Below are 6,511 nucleotides of genomic sequence, written 5' to 3'. Positions count from 1 at the left end.
AGCCCTCTTCATTGGGATGGAGATTGCTTAAGGCTGACGATTCCAATCACATCTTATTCATCCCTCGTACATTTCTGTAAGCCCATGGAGAGTAAAACAAGATAGCAATAAAACTGTTTAAAAAAAAAAAAAGACATGGCCTCAATGTATAACAATACTGGAAATTGTTTTAATATGTTTTCTGTTTCTTTTTCATATCAGTGCTAAAAATAGGAAGGGAACCGTAAGGAAACGAAGAGCTCAGAGCTTGTGTTAACCTCCTTTGAAGACGAATGAATGGCCTCAGTTGGACAGAAAGTAGGCCTAGAAAGTCGAGCCCAACCCCCCAAATGCAATCTTCCTGGTGGTCTAGTGGTTAGGATTTGGCGCTTTCACCGCCACGGCCTGGGTTCGATTCCCGGTCAGGGAATTACTCTCTTCAACAAAAGCCTTCCTTGCTTGGAGTTCAACCGGAAGAATGCAACTTCCTGGTCTCCTTCAGAATGCTTGGAAACTCTTTGGAGGCCATGGGGAAAGCAAAGCTTCCAACTACTACGATATGGCTCTCTGCCCAGCCTTTGCACCCTTTTACACAAATACACTTACTTGTGCAAACAATTTAGTTTTTCCTTCTTACCTAGCCTAACCTAAATTAGAACAACATTGCACTTTGACCCAAGATCTTTTTTTTTTCTTTTCACTTTTCTTGGTGAAACCAAACCAAACCAAACAATCATTTTGGGTCCACCAAAATATTTCACTAAATATAATATTCATCCCAAAACCTTTCACCCAGCGCTATATACAAGTCTTTGGAAGTAACCACCCCGGAGAAAGATCATTAAGCTTTTCCATTCCTAAGATCTAGCCGCTGAAGGCTTCTGAGCATGGGCTATGGGCCTTTCACCTCTAGGCCAGTGGTTACCCTCTTGCTCAGGTGGCTACTGATGAAAGGCAACGTGGTTTAGTGGCAGATCCATTTCAGCCTCCCTCTTCCAATGTCTACAGGAGGGTGTTTGTTTCGCATTGCATCTAAGAATCAAATCAATTCTCTTGAAACCTCAACCTGGAATCAAGGTGATTGTAGGTCAAGGAAGGAAGGTTTTGTTCATCCTGTTCTAGTAAATGCTCAAAGTTGCGATGGTTCTTGGAGCTTCCAGACACATTGGCCAGAATTTTCAGAAGGTCTCACACCCACCGCTAGGGCCAGATTTGCAGAAGAACTAGGCTCCCAGTTAGGCACTAAAATCTTTAGCCAGATTGTCAAAAAGGCTCAACCTATTTTTCCAAAAGATGAGTTATTTTGGAAAAAAGCTTGTAAAGATTGTGGGTGCTGGTTACTTGTCTATGAGGCCCACACTGCTGGAGTTGGAGGTTCACCATTGTTTTCTCAGAATGCGGTGTCCGTAGTCTGCCTCAGTTCTGGTGTCCATCTTTTATTCTCCTAATAAATCAGCAGGGAGACTAAAACAACATCGGACTCACAGGGCTCCCGGAAACCTGCCAATTTGGCTCACGGTGAAGGTGTATACAAATCATCTGTGCTGTAGAAGGGCTCTGGGAGTTGAAAGAGTTGTGAATTTAACCCTCTCGGTTTCGGGCCTAATCTGAAACTGTTTCAAAACCAATTCCTTAAATAGACCATAGTTTGAAGCATCAGCAATAGGCATCTTACTGAATATATCCAGAGCTTTCCCAGCCAATTTGGCAACCAAAGTTGTCATCTTCCCTTTCCCGAATAAGCACTTTGTCTGTCCTCCGGGCAACACGCTTAAAAATCACTACCAGTGTCTCAAAGCAATCAGCTGTGCACATATCCTGCTCCACTACGCCACTGTGATGGGTTCGGTCACAGAGATCCCCTTGGGACTGAAATTACTTCCGAGCCCGTTTTCCCTGCCAGCTTGGGACTCCAGAACCCTGCCTTGTTGAGCCAGACACCCTAGCCTGCTGCAACACAGACCCAGGCTCTGGGCCACACCCCAAAATCTGCAGACTTTAACTCAAAACAGCTCAGCACCTGTCTCCAGCACCCAGCTCCCAGTGGGATCCAAAACCCCAAATAAATCCCTTGTACTCTCTATAAAGCTTATACAGGGTAAATTCCTAAATTCTTCACCCTCTAGATCACTGATAGAGAGAGATGCACAGCTGTTTGCTCCCCCAGGGATTAATCACTTCCTCTGGGTTTATTAATAAACAAAAGTCATTTTTATTAAGGTTAAAAAGTAGGAGTGAAGTGATTTCAAGTAATAACAGACAGAACAAAGGAAGTCACCAAGCAAACTAAAACAAAACACGCAAGTCTAAGCCTAATACATTAAGAAACTGATTCCAGGGAATAGCTCACCCTCAGAGGTGTTCCAATCAGCTTCTTTCACAGACTAGACTCCTGCCTAGTCTGGGCCCAATCCTTTCCCCTGCTTCGGTCTTTGTTACTTCCAGCAGACATCTTAGGTTTTCTCATGACTGGCAGGGGTTTTCTCATGACTGGCAGCCCCTTTGTCCTGCTTCACCCCCTTTTATAGCTTTGGCATAAGGCGGGAATCTTTTGTCTCTCCGGGTCCTCACCCTTCCTTCTAAACGGAAAAATACCAGATTTAAGATGGATTCCACTATCGTGGTCTCTGTAAGACCCCTACTTTCCATTCTTCGTGGGTTGGCCCACACGTACACAGGAAGGTTTGCAGGTCAATAAACCATTTACAACCAATTGTCAATGGGAGCCGTGAAGGTTTTAAACCGCCATTAGTGGCCCACGCTTTGCACAATTACAATAGGACCTCAGAGTTAGACTTCATATTTCCAGCTTCAGAGACAAGAATGAGACATGCATACAAATAGGAGGCATATATTCAGTAGGTTAGAACCTTTGTTATGATACCTTACAAGAGACCTTTTGCATCAAGCATATTCCACTTACATCATACTCACACTTATAAGCATCTTTTCATAAAACGTATGGAGTGCAACGTCACCGGGTGCCCTCCCTACCCTGCTTTCGCTGCTTCCTGATGGCACAGAATTGACAACAAAAGAGCCAGGCTAGGAGGCTTCTAAAACCGAGAGAGCTGTTCTATCGCGTCCACATCCGCTCAGGAGGTGTCAAACCCCCTCTCTCCGTTTCCATCCCCCAAATCCTATCAGCTCAATGAGTTTTGTCCCTGGAAGAGCCTCGAGGGAGGCAGAAGAAGCAGAGAGGATTGCGTTGGGGGTAAATAAAACAGAGACGAGTTGTTCCTCTTGGGATTTTGGTGTGTTTCCATGGTGATCCTGACGGAGGAACGGGAAGCATAATTCCATTTTTTTCAATGCCTCGGATTGGGTTCAGCTGGTGAACTCTCTGCTCTTGTTCTCACAGGGGAATGGAGACTGGACCGGTTTCCCAATTTGGACAGAAAGTGGCTTGCCAAAGCCGAGGAGAGCCTGCTTCCTGCCTGCACCGAGTTGACAAACTGGGGAAGCCAAAGCTGAGAGACCCCGTAGACGAAGTCAGAATGCTATCCGCTCACATGGAGGGGGAGCACAAGCCCTCCCTGGGTTTCTCTGCCCAAATTATAATCAGTTGAGTGATTTTCCTGGACGAGCCTCTAGGTAGGCCGAAGAAGAAGTGAAGAGGGTTGCGATGGGGTAAATGAAAGCCGAGGACTCTTCCTCTTGAGATGTCTTTGTCTTGCTCTTGTGATTCTGATGGATGAACCTAAAGCGTCATTTGAGCGTGTTTCAGTGCTTTTCCTCGGGCTCAGGTTGTGATGCTGAGCACAGGGGTTCCTTCACTCTCTCTGCTTGGACCCTCTGTAATGGGGAACGGACCAGCTTTCGAAACAGCCTAGTGGAGCTGAACAAAAACAGCAATAAACATCCAGGTTCACCCTAGATTAATCTTTTTTCCCCAATTTTCTTGGGGAAACAAAACAAAAACATGGTTTTCTTAAGAACTCAACACCCATTCAGGCTCCAAACTCTTTTGCAAGATTTCCAGAAGGGCTCAACACCCTGAGTGCTGAGCTAGTTTGGGAAAAAAACCCAAACAAGGCCGGTACCGATTGTGAGTGCTGGCTGCTTGACTCTGTGGCCCACCGTGCGGGAGATTGAGGTTCTCATTAAGCTAAGTGTCTCTATTCTGCCTCTGTCCTAGTGTCCATCTAATAAGTGAGGGGGGAGATTAGAACACCTCAGAAGGCACAGGGTTGTAGGAAACCTGAAACTTTAGATGAGGGTGATGGTGTCTAAAAACCAGATGTGATGTAGGTGTTGAAAGCGAGATGGCCTTCTTCTGCTTCCCAAAGGCTTTGGCCGCAGCAACAGCCCTGGGAAAAGCCCTGGCCCTCCTCACCTGCCCTTGCCCAGCACCACGCCTTTTCGGGCCTACACAGCTCCTCACACAACACCCGCCTGGGACCTTGCCCTCCCCTACCAGCTCAGCAGCACCTTTTTTCCTCTCAAAACCTCCTCTTGCCACCCTCCCCCTTCCACACTTCACACTCACCTCATCACAGACTCACCCATGGCCCCTTTGGCTTCTCAAGTGCCTCTGGAGGGACGCAGCTTCCCAGGCACGCAGATCCTTCCCTTCAACGTGCACTGGACGGACATTCCAAACACAGCCCTTTCCAGGAGGGAATGCGCTGCTTTTGGACCCTGGCGCCCAGCAAGAAGTCCTGGTACTCTTTTTCTGACCGATGGACCCCACTGACTTGCCTTTACCAAGCAGAAACTAAGGACCGGCCGATGGCTCTCTTTGCAAACGGACGCCATCAGACTGAGCCACGAGGCATGCTGCAGGATAGCCCCTCCCCACCAAAAAGCAATGCCGTGACCCGGATTCGAACCAAGGCTGCTGCGGCCAGAGCGCAGAGTACTTACCACTATACGATCATGGCCAGGCGCTGGGGGGGTAGGCAGCAACCCAGTGGAAAATGCTCAGCTCTGTGCTCTCGGGGCCGCCACCTACCTCGCCGGCATCACAGGTATTTCTCAAGTCTCCCCATTACAGTCACAGGTAAAATGCTGAGCAAAGGAAAAAAGACAGGAAGCCAATCCCATGCCTGTCCCTTTTTCTGTCTTCCTCCACCCCTGGACCAAGTCCCTCCCCGTTTGTCTGGGCCATTGTCCTCATGCCCCTGGCCAGCCTATTTCCCTTTGCATTTTTCCGTGGAGAGGAATGTTTATGAGTTTGTACCCAATTTTTTAAGGCTTTGCTTTGGCAAGGCTGTTGCCTGCTGTGAGAAAAACAGAAGGGGGCTACCTGAACTGGTGTCACTGGCTGAAGCTTTTCTATAGTATATGAAAAAAGCTCAGAGCTCTGAAAATGTTTTTTTTTCTTTAAGATTCTCATGTTAGTGTGATGGTTTCCTAGCTAGCAGGGGACTGTTTTGTGATGTGCATTCTACTGGCTCTTTGGTTTTGTATGTTTTTTGGAGGAACGGTGGAGGAGAGTATCACGGTTGAAGAGCAGCAAAGAAATGCGTTGTTGTTTGTGTTAACGTTTGGTTTTTCCTAAAAGTGTATGGTTTGGAGTCATTTGTAACTCTTCAGTTAGTTATTGGTAACGGCTTCTTACTGGGCCCCTGAGTTGAAAAGCTGCTCTTGCAGATTTTAGTTTGTCATTGTTGGAAGGTCAGTTCAAGAGCTGCTTTCTTAGTCTAGTCCGTGAGGGTTCTTCCGCCGCCCTCCTTAATATACCTTCCAGAAGGTGATTGCATGGTTTCCCTCGTCTTCCCACAGAAGAGAAATTGTCCATCCCTTTCCTGTTGGGAAAACACCAGTGTTTTAACTTAGGAAATGGTCAATGTTTTGCCCAGATGAGGGCTAGTTCATAGGAGCAGAAGAAGAGGAAGGTTGTGGCCCTTTGAGTCAGATTCCTAGCGTTTCAGGCCAGAAGGAACCAGCCGATCACCTCAGAGGGACTAAGGGGCACCAATGCCCCAAATGGCGAGGAATTGCTTTGATGCAATTGACTGTCTGTTTGAGCTAGTTCTGTGGGAAGGAGCAGAAAAGAGCCTCGGGGCTGCGGAATAGCGCCTGCATAGGCTTTCTTTGCCCTGTTTTGCTGTAAGAGTTAACCGTGAGAGATTGGTAGTCCAGGTCAGTGGGTGGGTTTATGGAAATTAAGAGTATAGAGGGGAAACCAGGGAGAGGAAGGCGTCTGCAAGACTTGTCTGTCTTTGAACAGAATTGTGTGTTAAGGGTTCTTGCTTTGAAGTCTTCCACTGGAGTCATTTCGGGGAAGTGATTCTCAGGTAGAGTTCCCGAGTTGTGGTGTTTGTTGCGGTTCTGGGAGCTCGTCCTGGTGAGGTCGAAATGGGTGGGCGCAGGGGTGTGCGTGCGTGGCAGAGCGTGAGCATTGTTTCTTGGCTCCTTGGAGCTCAGATCAAAGTGTTGTGTCTGTTCTTATCAGTTTAATCTCTGATACATCCTTGATGTGAGGTCTGTATATTAACTTGATTTTTGAAGCAGGGGAGATTGTTTGCTTTGTCTGCCTTATGCCGGAGACGGGAGCACTTCTTAAACTGTTTTCAGTTAAGCCTTC

At 47.2% G+C, this 6,511-nt stretch overlaps 3 non-coding genes across 3 annotated transcripts; 2 read left to right on the top strand and 1 right to left on the bottom strand.

Annotated features, from left to right (window-relative positions):
* The first annotated feature begins 337 nt into the window (after positions 1-337).
* Positions 338-409, top strand: TRNAE-UUC. Its single transcript has one exon. It is a non-coding gene; the product is annotated as a tRNA-Glu (tRNA).
* Positions 410-4,790: 4,381 nt separating this feature from the next.
* TRNAQ-CUG lies at positions 4,791-4,862 on the bottom strand. The gene has a single exon. It is a non-coding gene; the product is annotated as a tRNA-Gln (tRNA).
* Positions 4,863-6,324: 1,462 nt separating this feature from the next.
* Positions 6,325-6,511, top strand: LOC123359178. Its single transcript, XR_006575830.1, has one exon. It is a non-coding gene; the product is annotated as a U2 spliceosomal RNA (small nuclear RNA).

Source organism: Mauremys mutica, unplaced genomic scaffold (genome assembly GCF_020497125.1).
Source record: "Mauremys mutica isolate MM-2020 ecotype Southern unplaced genomic scaffold, ASM2049712v1 Super-Scaffold_100101, whole genome shotgun sequence".
NCBI classification, from domain to species: Eukaryota; Metazoa; Chordata; order Testudines; family Geoemydidae; genus Mauremys; species Mauremys mutica.
Note: the sequence above shows the minus strand (reverse complement) of the source record. Positions and strands in the feature narration are given on the sequence as shown.